The sequence below is a fragment of the Octodon degus genome, unplaced genomic scaffold, assembly GCF_000260255.1.
Source record: "Octodon degus isolate 3935 unplaced genomic scaffold, OctDeg1.0 scaffold00311, whole genome shotgun sequence".
Classification (NCBI taxonomy): Eukaryota; Metazoa; Chordata; class Mammalia; order Rodentia; family Octodontidae; genus Octodon; species Octodon degus.
The window spans coordinates 716,820-731,689 of NW_004524887.1; the positions used below are offsets into that span (position 1 = coordinate 716,820).

Genomic DNA, 14,870 nt, shown 5'->3' on the forward strand with positions numbered 1-14,870 from the left:
ACTAAGGCGGCCATTGTGGGACCAGGGAAACAGTGCTCAGAGATACCCTAGATTGGTACTTTGACAACTGCTGAGCCTCACTTTCACAGCTGTGTGCCAGATGGAATGGAATGATGTTAGTGCAAGAGTAGTGTGCTGTGACATTCCCAAGGTTTCCTTGAACCGAGACTGTGGAGGCCTGTGGCTCCATGTTCCTAGCCAGCTGGCTGCCTCAGGTGAGGCCACAGAACTCTATGGGAGCCAGGCCCTGGAGCCTCCCCCTGCACACTGGGCTTGGGAGATTAGGAGCCACTGAGCTTCTACTGTCAGCTCCCGCAGGCTGCAGTAGGTGACTCTGCTGTGGTTTTTTTTGGCGGAACCGGGGATTGAACTCAGGCCCTTGAGCTTGCCAGGGAAGCGCTTATTCAACTAAGCCATCTCCCTGGCTCCTCTGCTGTGTTTCTTACCTTGAAGAAATACCCTCCTGATGGACAGCACCTTCACAGATGGTCGTTTTACCAGTACACTGAAGGCTTTTACCTTTGTAGGTTGCTTGTTCAGGCTGATGAGTGCAAACTCTGTGTTCACAATGGTTGGGTAGAACTTTTGTCTTTGGTAGGGGTTTGGGGCGGCTGCCCCTGGTGGCCCCCTGCCCTGTTGGTACATCGTGATGTGGACCAGCTCAGGAACAGTCTCTGCTTTTTCTGCCCCTTGTCATTGGCCAGGGTGTGAAAAAGAGATTACAATGATACTTATCTTAGGTCAACTCGTAGATTTGGAAATGACAGGAAGCTGAATGTTCAGGATTCCTGGGAGAATCCAGCAACTGCAATTCTTGGGACCTCTTAGAATAGGGATTTGGAGAGAGGAATTTCCATCTTCTCCAAGCAGGCTCGTTCCATTAAAGCAGCCAGGCACTGTTCTAGAAAACTCTTCATGGAATGAGCAAAAACACAAGTGGGAAAACATGTCACTGCATAAAGAAACTCAAGCTGAATCTTGTTTAGGTACAAATAGGATGCACAGTTGAATTACATTTGCTTTTTGCTTATTGTGCTGACTGGTTGTTCGTTATAGGCAGTGATTGGCTCATTGAGTGACTCAGCAGGACTAGAGCCTCAGGTGTTTTGCAGAGTGCCGAGGGTCAGAAATGGGTGAGGTCCCTTCAGCACTGGGGAGGTAGGCAAGAACAGTCAGTGCTGTACCAGAACATCCCGGAGGAGCAGGCCGTGGAGATCTCAGTGCTGTCACCACTGGAGGGACCAGTTTCTGCTGCATGAGCTTCAGGATGGGATCTGAGAACTCGCAGTAACTTTCCGAAGCTGGTGGCCTCACTCGGCTCTTAAAGGGGTCTGGCAAGGTGAGAGTCAGAAGGACCTGATACCACATCAGCATTGCTGGGCACTGAGACCTGGAGGAACTTGGGAGAAGGTAGATTGGCTGGACGTGGGCGGTCAGGCCAGGTGAGGGGGCAGGCATGGGGCGGGTGTCACACCTCAGGGAATCAGAGCTCTGAGCAGAGACAACACTTCTGTGCTGTGCTGAGTGCAGTTCTGTTCGGAAGGCTGTGAGGACTCACTGTGAAGGGGTCTCATGGCCAGATGATAGCTCCTCCCACACAAAGGATATTGATATAGTAAGCACTACTCTGTTTGTTTGCTGCCTGGGCTGGCCCCATTGCCCATTGAGATCTTGTTTTTGCTGCACATGAGGAAGAAGACAGTTCATCGCCCATAGGGTGACTTTGGCTCAAGACTGTAATCCATTTAGCCAAATTATACCTGAAAACATACAGCAAAACAGAGAAGTTCAAGGCAGTCATCAGGAAAGAAAATCTCTGTTGAAGATGATCTGCAGACTAGCCTTTGACCTGAGCTGTTCAAATAAGGAAGGCCGACGTGCTTTACTCTGCTCTTCTTGTCAACTTTTCGATGTGGAGACATTTTTGATTATCAGGAGAGGATGGGGTCTGAGGGCTCTGTGCATCCCAGCTCCAGTGTTCTCAGCCAGAGCAAGCAAGAGTGAACAAGAGGTGCTATTGAGTGTTTTTTGTCCTTAGAGTTCCATTGCCAACCCAAATCAGCCCATACCTTTCTAAGGATCCAGCTGAAGTGTTCAGAGCCAAGCTTGAGTCTTGTCCCCTTGTCACGTCTGTCCTCCTTGGCTGAGGGTCCTGAGGAGCTCACCTGTTCTTCCGCCTTTCCACTCTTGTGAAGGAGGAGCAAGCCCTGGCCCACACTGCTCCCACCTGGCTGGGGAGGAACTGCTGTGAGGACAGCATGTAGAGAGAGAAACAGCAGCGTTGTCTCCAGCAGGGTACGCAGTGCTGAATTCCCTTCAGTAGATCAGGTTATTGCTCTGGAGAGAAGGTTCTAGACACCTGAGTTTGTGTGTGGGCTGCTGAGAGGCAGAGGCACAGAGTGGAGCAGCAAGGCAGTGGGGATGTGGCCTGATTCAGGGCTGGAAGCCCTTCCCAGAATTCATAGCACCCAGGAAAGTCAGGAAGGGCCTACAGGTGTGTCCGCCTTCTGCATAGATGGTCTATTCCTGTCAGTCTCTGCCAGAGGCCTCTGCCTCAGGAGTGATCACAGCAGGGAAAGAAGGGTGGTGGCAGTCTGCTGGCTTCTTCCCATGGGCTTGGGGAGCTCTCTTAGGAGAGGTGGGGTGTTGGCCAGGTGACTTCTCTGCACAGTGGTCACCAGACTGCCTGTGAGCCATACCAAATGGTTACAACAGGTATTATATTTTTATGTTTTTAAACTGTGAGCACTATTAAAAAGACTATCTACGGATTCTGTCATTGTACTTTATCGGGCCTAGTAAAGATCACCTAAATCTGATTTGAGCTTCAACAAGAGCACATAATTCACATCAAAATGGCAGCAAAAGTCTAAGAATTAAAAGGAAATTGTTGGACATTAATTCTTCCAGTGTTACAGCAGGAGTAGGCGTTTCACAGTCCACAGGCTACCTCCCGCCATGTGTCCTTGCTGGCTTTTTTTTTTTTTTTTTTTTTAAAGATTATTTATTTGGTACAGGGTTTTGCTATGCAGTGAGCACTTGTAATGATCCTCCTGTCTCAGCCTTTGCATCACTGGGATTACAGGCTTGCGCCACCATGCCCTGTTTCAGTGGCTGGCATGGCATGGCGCAGGGCCTGCATGGCATGTAGTACCAGGGATCAACCAGGGTCCTTGCGCTTCCTAGTTAGGCACTTAGACCACTGAGCTATTTCCCCAGCCCTCTAAACCTGGCTTTAACTGGCACCGTAGCCTCACTGGGTCCCCCGATAGCTTCAACTGTGAAAGAAGGCCAACTGGCTGGGAAGGGCACTGTCTTAGCTAATTTTTCCCTTGTTGCTGGGACAAAATACCCAACACCCAAAGTTAAAGAAGGAGAGGATCACAGGTCATTTATTTCACAGTCTGTGGAGGTTTCAGTCCATGGTGGTACTCCAAGGCAGAGTGCCACATGGCAGAGGGCAGTAGTTCATGGTGGCGGAAGACAGCAACGTGCAAAGAGACGGGTGCAGCTAGCCAGGCTCTCTTTCCTTCTTACAATTGTATGCAGACTATCTGCCCCAGGGTGGTGTAGCACTCACACCTATAATCCTCACCTTGGATCATGAATTAAGCACGAACTCCAGAAGCCTCCCCATTGTTGCAGGAGGCTTTGGGGGGACAACCAGACAGAAACCGTAACGGGTACTGTCTGTTGAGTGACTCAAGCTATCCAGCATTAGGTGCAGGTTCTAAGTCAGTGTATTTATTGTAAGTACAGTGTCTGGAACAATTACATTTGGGCTAGCATTTCTCCTTATCTGTGCCTGTGATGCTGCTGAACCTTTCATACCAATAGATGGTCAGTAAGTGATTGCAGCCATAGGGCATAAAAGCATATTCATTCATTCATTCATTCATTCATTCATTCATTCATTCAGCACTGTTCTAAATATCTGCTTCGTGAGGATCATAATTCTGTGTGTTTGCCTTGTTTTCATGATGTGGGCAAGATTGTCAACAAAGTGCGGACATAAAATAGAAAATGATGGAGAGGAAGTATCGGCAACAAGTCTGCAGCTGGCATCCATTTGGGCCATAGCCAGCAAGGACACATGGCGGGAGGGCTCCGAAGATGCCTATGAGATCCTTGGGTGCGGGTCAGAGTAAACCTGGAATCATTCATTCTAAGCAAAGATGAGGATCAGTTTCTAGAAAATGGCTCTTACGTATCTTGGAAATCACCTTTGTCCTCCCAAGAAAGGGGGGGTTGTAGATTTAAATGCAGCTACAAGACCTTTAGGTAAAACATAGAAAATGAGACTAGGTATGAGGTTATGTTGGGAAGACAATAAGAAGGATGAGAATGGATTACCAAGAAGAGCTGTGGATTCTGCAGAAAAGGGGGAGTCCTCACCTTATTGCCGGGGAACAATTTGTTCTTTTGATGTACAACACCACAATCCCCCGCAATAGTGATAATCTGTGTGCCCTATCGAGGAAGGAAGACATTATGAACTCGTTGTTTGCTAAGCTCAAAGTCTCTGTTGACTTTAAAACAACTTGCTTGGAAGAAAAATGGCCTAGTGTATATTTACTGTTGAATATAATTTTCCTGAGGAAGTCTGCAAGCCCATTAAAAATTAATAGTGGATCTTATTTTCATGTGTTTCTGTTTAAAGTTTGTTCATGAAGGGCAGGTTGAGAGCCATTCAGACATCCGTTTGCTCTCTTGTTCCCCATCCTTCCCAGGACCCTCAGAAGCCAGGCGCTTTAATGCAGGGTATGTGAAATAATATTCTGCTTAGCAGAGCTTGGGGTCTGTGCTCCACAGAAGTATTTAGAACTCATCTTTTGGGTGTCAGGGGCAAGGGGAGGAGTTTTATAAATTATTGATGCTTATAAAGCCTGTGAATTGTAAAACTCTCATCTTCTGTGCACCTAAAGAATCAAGGTTTGACTGAAATAAACAGCATTTAAAATAACTTCTAGACTAAGTGCCTGCTTTGGGACTATGCATCTGCTTTGGCAAGTGCAGGGATCAGGTTCGATCTCCAGTCCCACATGCCATACCAGCCCCACCCCTAGGGCATGCTGAGCTGGCCACCAAGTCCAGGAGTGGTGGCTCAGGCCTGTAATACCAGTGCTGGGGAGGCTGAAATCAGCAGCATCACTATGAGCCCGAGCTGCACAGGGAGATCCTGTACCAAATACATAAAGTGGGAAAAAAATTCTAGAATTTGCTTATTTTATCCCAAAGCTAAATAGAGTTCAATCTCTCTTACTATAGACATCAAGATGCTAAGTCGCCTAAATACACTTTTTTTTTTTTTCTGAAAATAGTCAGCACCTCCCTTCTTAGTGAACACAGGCTTAGTGAGTCAATCACCAGAACAACAGAGGACAGCATATTGAGACCACAGGTGGTGGTCTGTAGAACTGCCTGAGCCTATTTCCAAGGATAGTGGAAAATGTCAAAAGTTCTCATGGCAAATCTCTGGTTTTCAAGGTAGAAGTGAATCTGGTATCAATCATGATATTATTGAGCATGTGTAGACCCTGGACACATGGGACAAAGTATTCCATGTGACAACTTACTAGCAGATGAATTCTAGAAGAAATACCAGTGTGGTCATCTCTGCCTTAGGACTTCATCGGGTCAAGGTTAGTGTGGAGCCTCTGTGCTGACCCAGAACAAAACAGAAGACAACAGACTTCTCAGCAGGAAATCAGGAGGATTTGTATATAAGTGCTGGGTACTAGGTACACCTAAGCCTACCAGTAACATTTAAAGGCTGTCCTGACAACCTGAGTATATTAAAGTTCAGAGAAGTTAACATACTTTCTTCAAATACCCCAGAGGCATGTTTCAATTGAAGTTTAATGTCTGTTCTATCATAAAAATCCATATTCAGAACCACTGCTTTAAGCCATTTGTGGCGGTCCACACCTCTAACCACAATACTTGGGTAGCTGAGGCAGGAAAATGACAGCAACAAGGCCAGCCTGGGCTATATAGTGAAGCTCTGTCTGAAAAAAAAAAAAATCCTTCTGTATACCACTACTTGCTAATGTTTTAATTTTCTGTTCCTAATGTTCACAACTTTGATGGTTTTGAGAAACCTGAAACTATCATCTCAAGGGTATGTAGGTCAAAAGTGTACCCTGTTTCTTACTGGGCAGAATTTGAGGTATGTGCACCTTGAGTTCTTTCTGGAGGCCTGGGGACCTCCCACACCCTTTCCTCTGCTCTCATTTGTTGGCTTACACTGCTTCCTCCACCTTCAGAAGCAGCAAAGGCCGGTCGATTCCTTCTTGTGGGACATCAGTCTGACTTTCTGACCTGTCTTCCTTTTCGAGTGTTAAAGACCCTTAGGAACACACTGGGCCTGGCCATCCGATGCAGCATAGCCTCCCCACCTTAGGGTCCAAACTTCAGTCACATTTGCAAAGTCCCGTTAGCCATATAAGGTCACATGTTCCGAGGTTCCACAGGTTAGACTGTCAACATCTTTGGGTGCCAGAGATGCTCCAAAGGTAAGTCTCTGGTACAGCACAAGTAGGTTGTCTTCTGCGTATCTTTCTCGGCCTGCATTCCTGTATTCCTGCTGCTGAACACAATACCCAGCACCCACAACTTCAAGGAGGAAAAGTTCAATTTCACATTTTAAGAAGATTCAGTCCATAGTCACTAGCTTCAAAACAGAAATATAGTGGGAGAGTAGGTGAACTTTTTAAATTAATTAATCAATTAATCTGGTACAGGTTCTCACTATACCTGGAGTTGGGTTGGCACAGCATACGGTACCGGGGATTGAACCTGGGTCCTTGCGCTTGCCAGGCAGGTGCTTAGACCACTGAGCTATCTCCCTAGTCCCAAGAGTAGGTGAATTTATGTCCCAAGGTTTGTGAACAGTAGACATGGATCCCTTTAGAGATCTAGGCTAAATAGAGGCAGCTTCTGAAATGAGCACCTAAAGGTGGGAACACCTGCTGAATTTTCTATGAAGCTAAGAAATTCACACCACTGTGATCTAGACTTTTAAGATGAAAATAGATTGAATATCTAGATTTCTATTTTTCCTGTGACCAAGTGTCACAAAAATCAATTTGTAATTTTTCCATGCATAAATATCAAAGCTGATTGGATGATGCCTATTCTTAAGGAGCTTCAGCGTATTTGTCACCTGAAGTTATCTGAGCAGACAGCTATTGGATAACCACCAAGAATATTGTAATTGTTTCATCATCCAGAAAAACCTTGAATTTCTTTTCTCCTTCGATTTCTTCTCTTAAAAACAAGCACCACCAAAGCTAGATTTTCTGCACTAATGGACATAGTGTAGCCTTGGTAATAAAAACAACCTTATGTTCAGGGGAGACGTCCCATAGGGTTGTCCGTGATCTTTGTTTGCTCCTGTTACAGTACAGTGTTTCTCTCCTGCAGTCCTCAGTTTATGCTCTGGGGGAGAGTGGCCAAGGGCAGTGGGCAGGGAGTTGCTCCTGAAGGGCAGCTCAGGGTCGTTGGATCAGGGCTCACTGAAAACACCTTCTAATTTGGGATGGATTCCCTAGCCAGGGCCCAGGAGTTGATGTTTCAAATTTGCAGAGGAGAAAAAAGCCATCAAGTCCTGTCAGCTGCCTGGTAGATGCTGACTGATAGCTGTCAGTGGTCATACCAGGTGGCTTCAGGGGTGCTGAAATTGATCAGATGCTAAGTGGATTTTCCTTGGGGGGCTCCTGCAGTGAGATGTGATCCAAAAGGCTAAGGAAATGTTGCCTTTCTAGCCTGCAGCCTGCTTTCTCTGAACTCTCAGCCTGGAACAGGTCCCGAGGAAGGACACATGGATGGAAACTATGCAGACACCCCAGTGTTGCCTGAACGTCTCCCTCAGTAAGCCAGGCTGTGTCAGAGCCTCAGAGGGGAGAGCTCTGAGCAGAGACGGCAGCCTCTGGTGATCCATGTGCTGGGCAGACTACAAGGAGACAGCTCAGGAGCTGCCAAGGAGCCAGGCTGAGGAGCCCGAGAAACAGCAGTGATCAGGGTGTCCTAGGGCTTGCGCTCTCCCATATACCAAGATGAGGCTGAGCAGGGATCTCGGGAGAAGGGCGACTGTTGATCTCTACTTGGCTATAGTGGCCTTCCTGTCCCAGGAAGTGAAGGCCTTGGAAAAATCACAGACTCTTCCTGAACCTTGTGGTACTCTTTTCCAACATGTGGCTGCGCTCAGGCCAAGTCACCATGAGTGCTTCAGGTGGCCCAGGTTTAGTCCTCTTCACCTCAGTGACAGGGCAGATGAACACAGGATGTGCAGAGCTCTGTGCATCCGTGCCTGGAGTGTGCAGCTCTGTGCTGGGACCTGGCTTCAGTATGGCCATGCTGACCCATGTCCCCACTCACTGTCAGCCCCTCAGCTCCACAGCCTGTTCCCACGTGGAAGCAGGAAGGAAGAATGTCCAGCCCCAAGTGAGGAACTGTGACGCAAAACAATACTTCTTGCAAAATGTTTGCAGTATGGGCTCTGGTGTCCCGAAAGATGCTTTCCAGATGTGTGTTCCAGCAGGCTGCTGGAGAATAAGGGCTAAGGTAATTTTCTAAAAACAGAAAGAGGCAAAATCTGTTTTGTGTCACTGTACCAGACAATTACCGTTCCAGTGTTCTAGCTTTGTCGTCCCTGGTCTAATATTAGCAGCATGTTTTTTTCAAGTTGTTTTTTATTCCACATAAGATATTAGAAGTATTAACAAACTTACTGATATCTAGTCACTTGAAAAATAGGTTGTCTCTATGTTTCTGAGAAAAAGTGGCTTTTCTTAAAGTGTCTTTATTCTATGAGTTCATATAGTGGAAAGGCTTTAAATTACACTTTTAAGATTCCAGATTTGGACTTCTCAGATTTGTTCTGGTCAAAGCAGAGGTCTTCAGTTGCACAGATGTTGCCTGCTGTATGTATATAAGTCAAGGCTGGAGGAAGATAGTCCAAAATAGATGTTTCTGTGTTCTGTTTGCTGTGTGTTTCTATAGGAGGGACATTAGAATGGGCCATGACTTGGAGAGTAAAGTGAAGGGATGGAAATAAAGCTGTCTAGGACACCTAGTATACTGAGGAACTCTATAAATTGTCGTATGAGTCATTCAGAAGCCATTGGAAGTGACTATGCCTGACACTGGCTCTAGCTTTCCATGAGAAGCTTGACTCAAAGGTGTCAAGCATTCTGAAGGCTACACGTATAACAGATGGAGCTGGGAAGAGGTCTTCCTAAGACTCTTTACTTCATTTTACCTACCACATTTGACTTTCTCGAACAGATTCATTGTGGAAGTTTTAGAAATCAAATGATTTGAGTTGAAATTCGAGACTTTGAAAACCTAGTGTTCACACTGGGTTCAGAGAAAACTGGCAGTGAATTCTTGTAGATTTCAATAAAAAAAGAAAGTTTTGGATGTCCACTGGGTAGCAAGTGCTACACTCCTGAATGGACAGGGAGCCCAATTTGCCAACAGCAACGCCTGTTCTTGTGTGGAGTCACACCTGCATGCTCTGGCTCCCACTTGGTCCGGCATGGCATTCTGAGTCCCTGCTGTACCTCTAATGGCAGTGGTACATGAGCGAGAAGTCTGAAGAACAGTCTAGTCAGCAGTGGCACATGACAGCCACTGTACCCTTGGTGACTTCAAGGAAATCCCAGAGAAATTAAAGTGGAACCATCCACACCACTCCTCTGCTGGGCTTGTAAGGGCTGCTGACTGGTTCCCCTCCAGTGGGTGCCATCTGCGGTCACCTGTCATGGGGCTCTGAGCAGGGCTTAACCTCTTTGGCCTGCAGCTCTCTTGTATGTGAGATGAGATTGACTAGAAAAGTCTTGTTCTCTAGACTCAAGGTCTTGACATTAACTTAATGATCATGGTTAATGGCAGAATGGAATGTGGGTAAGAATAATAATGCTTTGTAAACAAAAGTTGTTTCTTTCTCTTTTTTTATTCTGGGCTGCTTTGTGTGTCCCACATACTATATTTCTGAGATTTAAGCAGGGAAATCCCAGAGCTAAGAAATGAGGCAACATACTTAGGAAGTGCAGCTAACTAGTGCCAAAGCCCGCTTCCCATTCAAGGTTTCACAATTCGCAGTTGAGGTTCCATTCCACCAGGCACACAGCTCCTGTCCAAGTATGTGGTTTGTTCTGGAAAACACTTAGAGGATTTTGATAATCCAGGATGAGTCAAGTATTACTGATATAAATTCTACCTGTTCTCAAAAACATTATTTTCCCAAACAGCCACAGGAAATATAGGTAAATGATCTCCCCACCCTCCCACACACACTGAAAAGGCCATCTGTTATTTGACAAGACTTTCCTAAATTTTATTATTATAATCATTTTTCTATTTCCAGTTAGCAGCTTGCTTCCTTTAACGTGATATTTTTTGTGTAAGCTGCTGCTTCTGAAAATCTCCTAAGGCCATTTCAGCATTTACCAGCCTTCTCTCCCTCCTAAAGAGTGGGAGATTTTCTCTTACTGAGGGCGATACATTTTTACATTAGTGCCTATTCATTTCTTTTTATTTTCTCAGAGAAAAAACAATCAGAGCTCATCACGGCTGTAGTCATGGAGATTTCATGTCTCCAGAAGAAATCCAATTGTGGAGTTTTTTTGTTAACCCCACACTGGACATTTAAGATTCCTTGTTTGAATTACAGCAACCCAGGCAAGGAAGTCATGGAACCAATTACAACATGATTCATGACCCGGTGTGTATGCGTGCGTGTGTGTTTGTGTTGCACATGGGGCTGTCCTGAGCTGTTGGAGTTGTGCACACAGTAGGGGTTCAGGCAGTAGTTGGTGACTGGGCAGATAGGGGAGCCAGAGCCTATAGACTTTAAGCTTGTCAGAGCACTGTGCACTCAACAGAGCCACCAGCAAATCTGTCACCTCCCTGCCAGCCTGTTCGTTCCTGCCTTTCCCCTGCCAGCACCTCTGGCTACTGAGTAGTCCAGCCTGATTCCTTCCTCAATTTGCCAGCTCCTTATTGCTCAGTGGCTTCCACTGGGGAGAAGCCTACTGGTATTAGTTACTTTCCCATCTCTAGAAAAAGCAGCCAACACCTGCAGTTGAAAGGTGGCAAGGTTTGTTTTGGTGCTTGATTTTTAGGGATGCTGCCCATGGTCAGCTGATTCATGACACAAATAGCATGGCAGAAGGGCCTGGTGAAGGAAAGCGGCTCACCTCGTGGCAGCCAGGAAGCAGAGGGAGAGACCAGGGGGAGCCACAGATAGGAATCCACTCTTCCTGGTCGTGCTGCCAGAGACCCACCTCCAGCCAGCCTCCACCATCCTACACCACACAGTGAGCTCCTGAACTCATCAGTGGATTGATCCGCTGATACGCATAGCACTCTCGTGTTCTAGCCAATCACCTTCCAAACACAGGAGCCTTTGGGGGAGGGGCATTTTACACCTTAACCATAACTCTAGGTCCCAGTGCTTTCTTTAGTTCCTAGCTGCAGTATCCTAGGAAACCACCCTCCCAACTTTGGCCACTTCCTGTTCACTACAGAGTAGGTCCTAAACAAATCTCTGCTGAATAGCTGAGAGGTCCACAATCTTCCTACAGCTTGATCATGTTATTTCTTGGTTGCAAGTGCTTCAGGGTCTTGCACTGTCGTTGGAACAAAATCCAAACCTGCCATTCAAGGCTCTTTGAGGCGGCCAGCCCAGCACCACCTCCCACCCGAAAAGCATTTGTATCCCAAGGCCCGGCCATCAAGAGGAATACCTATCCGTGCTCCTGACAAGGCACGTGTTAGAGGTAATGGCTAAGAATGGATTCTGGCTCTGGAGGCAGATGGACAGTGGCCACAGCCTGGGGGGTCCCCTTGGTCTATACCATAGGCTCCTCAACTGTACAGTGGGATTGATGGTGTCTTCCCCTAAGAAGGTTGTTGGGTGGATTGGATACAGAGTTCATGTCAGCCACTCCACTCCATGCCAGGTGTGAACACTCCATATTTGTTACCCTGGAATGATTATGATTGTCATTACCATATGCCACTTTCTTAAACCTGCAATACCCTCCTCCATCTTTGCTTGGCCAATTCCTCCCTATCCTTTCCATTTAAGTCTTGCAAATAAGACCTTTCTGAAGTGGCTTTTGGTAGCTAGCCTTGGACAGTTAATGGCAGAAGTGAGGAATCCGAATGTGTGGATTTAAATCTTGGTTCTGTTACTTCTTTCCTCAAGTTCTTTACAAACTTGATTTATCTGATTTACAAACAGATAAAGCTGTAAAATTAGGATAATAGAATAATACCTCATTAGAGTTGTCAGGAAAATATGGACCTTATGAAACCTACTTAACATCTACCAATTTTTCATTTATGTTTGGTCTTTTTTATTAACAGACTTTATTACCTTAGATAAAAACTAGCCATTATAATTATTCTTTCACTTGTTTCTTTTGGTGTCTGGACCAGTGGTTACTTAAGTTTAAAGATAGGGTCTTTTTCATCATCATATCATGGTGCTTGGCATATTCAGATAGTGGGATGGAGGAGAATCCAGCTGTTTTGTCAATGAATGTGATCCTTGGCACCAAGTCCTGTAACAAAAGACTGCAATCATGAAGGAAGAGTCCTCAGAGGGAGATGCTTTTCTTTCTTTAGAAAAAGCTGAAGACCGGGGATCCACTGACACTACACAATTTCACTTGGCACCAAGCAGACAGAAGAGAAAGCCTGCTCCTGAAGGGCAGGACCTCGCATCCCAAGACATGACATGACATTTCCTTGAGCAGTGCACTTCATCCTATCATAGTGGCTGTGTAACAACAATGGGAGTGAATAATTAATTCTCCAAGAACAACGTGAAGTCTTGTTTTGAAACATTTGCTGATGACAGTACTGTGAATACCCCTACCATGGTTCTATCAAGTTAGCATTGTGATGTCAAAATTCCTCAAAATTGACCCACTAGCTAGTAATGAGCTGGTTCCAGCACACCATAATCAAACATTTTACTTGATTTTTTTCCTGCTCTAAAATTAAACCTTATGGTGTGGCCACTCTACCTCCAACTGTCAGTATGAGAAGCGGGTGTCCAACGTGATAGATCCTGGAAATGTGGATATTGTAAGCTTGTCTGTTCACTCTTATTTTGAAATTCTTTCCATCTAGGGGCTGTGTTGGTAATAGGGCTGGTATCTGTTCCCACAGTCTCCTTGAAAAATGCATCTGTCCGGGTTCTACTTAGACAATATGTTGTTTTATCCTCCCAATCAGGACTATGCTTTTTGCAACATATAGGCCCAATTAGCCTTTCATTCCAGAGTCCAATTGTAAGTCTTTCCTGAGGTTGTTAAGCATGATGAGTCTGGTGGCATTAGCCTTGCTCTGAAGGACAGTAATCCTCATCGCAGTGTTGCTCAGTTAATAGTCTGTTCTAGAGACTCTGAGCAATAATAGATGCATCTCTGGGGGCCAGGCAAGGGATGAGGGGCCACCTGGTCAGAGATCTGCTCAGTCCAGATTGTTTGTGGAACTGGAGCTGCAGCTGCCTGGAGCACAGTTGGCCTTTGCAAAGTGAGAAGCCCAGCACCACTAGATCATTAACTTTCATGGGCAGGAGAATTCTTCTGAAATTAACATCCCATTCAATCTGGATGCCATCAGAGCCAGCTGAGTAAGCTTGAGCCACCTTTAGGGATTTCCTCCAAAAAGATAAACCCTTTAACCAGACTATAGAAAACAGGCAGCTCTTGTATCCTGCAGTGTGTTCAGTTGAAATGAAAAAACACCAGTGAGGCGTGGACTGTGGAGAAGATCCAGGCTCATATATACACTCACACCCAGGCTTCATCGGGAGGGAAGATTTTGCCAGGCCGCTTAGCCTCCGCACATGGCCCTGCTGGGGAGGTGTTACTGAGGGCCTCTCTGAGAACTGCCAGGTGCTGTGTAAATAAAATAAAGCAGACCTTCCACAGCCTTCCCAGCGTGCACTTACTGAGAGAAGCCAGGCACCTGGAACGACAGAGGTCCCCAAATAGGCACAGGTAGGGAGGCATGGGTGGGCACAGCTGATGTGAGGGCTCGAGGAGAAAGCCCACGAACACCCTGCTGCTGTGCAGCGCACTGAGAACTTAGATCGTTTATTAAGCTTTTTGATGTTTCTTCTAGTTAAAAATGTAAGGAATATTGAAGGTGTTTCTCACAAGCCTTTGTGATTCCCCACACATCTCCCTTCCTAAGCCAAGTTTGTTGATATCATAAAGAATATTCAATAAATGCAATTTCTTGGGTGGAAAGAAGTAAAACAGAAAAAGCTTTGGGTATGTCAGCAGACAGCTTAGGGGTGAGCTAAAGATAGAAGAAAACTGAGAAAACCTCCCATTGTCTCCCGTAATTGCCAAATAATTCAAATTCTTCCGAAGTCTATTGTGTTCTCTCATAGAAACAGAGCTGTTGTCTGCTGAGATGACCTCAGAGGTCACCCAGTTCTCATTCACGATTTCTCCAACAATGTCCTCTTCAGACTGAAAAAACAGCCACCAGCCACAAAGCGCTCTCTTCCTCCCCAGACCAGTGTATCTGTGGCTTTTCTCCACTTGGGGGTCTCCACAAGCGCTGACCAGGGCTTCCGGATGGACTGTGTCCCCCCACCCCACCCTGGAGAGTTCCCCAGGCCCAGACAGAGCTGTGCTTTGACCAGCTGCAAGCCCACAGCCCACAGCAAACCCTACCGATCCTTCTGTCCTTTCACATCAGCTCTTCAAAGGCAGGCTCCTCCGTGCTGCTGGGCTGGGATGTCACTCCCCTGCGTTGGGGATGAGAGAAGACTTAGCAGTCAGCAATACGCAGTCTTAACACCTGTAGGAATCATGGGAGCAGATGGGCTGTAG

The 14,870-nt window shown here is 46.2% G+C and overlaps 1 protein-coding gene across 2 annotated transcripts in view; it reads left to right on the top strand.

The window, feature by feature from the left end:
• Nucleotides 1-14,870, top strand: part of Gfra1 (GDNF family receptor alpha 1) — a 216,957-nt gene that overhangs the window by 162,280 nt on the left and 39,807 nt on the right. The gene's annotated exons all lie outside the window — the stretch shown is intronic.